At 38.7% G+C, this 2,060-nt stretch overlaps 1 protein-coding gene across 1 annotated transcript in view; it reads right to left on the reverse strand.

Annotated features, from left to right (window-relative positions):
• The window catches only part of Ktn1 (kinectin 1), a 114,447-nt gene that overhangs the window by 90,272 nt on the left and 22,115 nt on the right, over positions 1–2,060 (reverse strand). The window lies entirely within an intron of this gene.

Here is a 2,060-nt window from a genome sequence, read left to right on the forward strand (position 1 = left end):
GGAGGAGGAGGAACTGAAGAAGAGGAGGGGAAAAGAGAGAAAAGAAAAAAAAAAAGAAAGAAGTCTACCTCCATTAACTAGTAACTTCCCTTGCCCCTCTTCCTAGTTCCTGGAATGTGCCACTATAATTTTTCTCTGATATCTATTTTTAATTTCAAAATTACAGAATCAGAAAAGATAGAACGGTCTACGGCCATACCACCCTGAACGCGCCCGAACTCGTCTGATCTCGGAAGCTAAGCAGGGTCAGGCCTGGTTAGTACTTGGATGAGAGAAAAGACAGAACATTGAAGCACATAGTCATATAAAAAAAATCTTACTTTAATACGCAAAGTTATTCTTTAATAAGAAATTAATAGATGTTGGTAACCTTAATTTAGTTGAGACAATACTTTTATTTTTCAGAAAATTTACATGGAATCTATATTCTCACTTCTAAAAGTAATCAAATAATTCAATCATGTAAATATCTTTTACCTTCAAGAAAAGATGTTGCTGTAAGTACTTAGTTTTTAAGTGAATAGTAAGCAGTAATTATTGAGGGTAGGAAGATCAATTCAATAACCTGACTTATAGGAAAGAGAGTATCCACAATGGCTGTAGAACAGGATGATGGAGGAGTGTGATGCATAAAAGGATGAAGCATCAAACAGCAACAACATGACAAGAGAGTCACCTGCTTCTCTGTTATCAGTGACATCTCAATAGAAAACAATGGAACTTGCATAGCAGTAAAAAGTAAAAATTTAGCAGACTCTTGATAATGATCAAAGCAATATTTTACAAAAAAATTAGGTATCACTTTCTAGCTAGAATGAAAAAGAGAAACCTATCAATAAGGGGCTATAATTATCCTACTATGAAATAGACTTAAGATATTTATGAAATGATAGATTAAGAAATGAATGCAAGAGTAACTACAAATCAAATGAATGCAAGAGTAACTACAAATCAACTATCTTTACGAGTAAGACAAAAAAAAAAAAAAGACTAGGCAAGAGAGAGAAGTCAAAGGGTTCAAGCATGAGGAAAATAATGCCTCATACTAGAAAATAAAACTTGACGAAGACAGGAATTTTATTTTCGGCACAGGTTATATCTGAGGTTGTAAGAGACCTTCAAAATTGAAGCAGCAACTAGCAAATGAAATAACAATTTCAAAGGAATTGGCCCAGAATTCAGTCAAGGGGGTTATTAGAAGCCTGGTCTGGCCAACAGATCCAAACCCCATTCTTCATTATCTTACCAGCCAAGTGTGATGGCACACAACTGTAATCCCAGCAGTCTGGGAGGCTGAGGCAGGAGGATCCAAAGTATGAACCCAGCCTCACTCCAGTGACTTAGTGAGACCCTGTCTCAAGCTTTTTTTTAAGGTTGGGCAAAGGCCCTAGGTTTAACCGCCAGTACCCTACTCATCAAAAGTCTCTGGGTGGTGATATGGGGGTGGGGAGAAAAGATGATTCACCAGTTTCCAGCTAAATAAATAAAATGAATGCTACATGAAAAAAAGGTAAGAAATGAACCACCTGAAACACTCAAGAAAAACAGGTGAAAGACTAAGAACAAACAAAAACCTGAAAGGGTCATTTAAGCAGAAACCATGCAAGTCATCATTCACTATCCCTTTTCCCCTCTAACACCACAAACATGTCCCATCTAACTCACTCTTGTGTATATTCCAAATCATCTCTTCACTGTCAACATTTACTTCAGGCCTTGCCCTCTCCATCATCGGAATTCCTTCAAAAACCTTCACCTTCCCGAATTAAAACACCAGGTGTGGGACTGGCGACGTAGCTCAGCAGACTAAGCACCTGCATAGGCAAGTGCAGGGACCAGGGTTCGATCCCTAGTACTGCATGCCTTGCCAGCCCCACCCCTGGGCACACTGAGCTGGCCATGAGACCAGGTGTGGTGGTACACGCCTATAATCACAGCACTGGGGAGGCTGGAAACAGGAAGATCACTATGAGTCTGAGTTGTGCAGTGAGACCCTGTACCAAATACATAAAAAAAAAAAAAAAAAAAAACAAAACAAACAACCACACTGCTCATAACTG

This window comes from Octodon degus, unplaced genomic scaffold (assembly GCF_000260255.1).
Source record: "Octodon degus isolate 3935 unplaced genomic scaffold, OctDeg1.0 scaffold00007, whole genome shotgun sequence".
NCBI lineage: Eukaryota > Metazoa > Chordata > Mammalia > Rodentia > Octodontidae > Octodon > Octodon degus.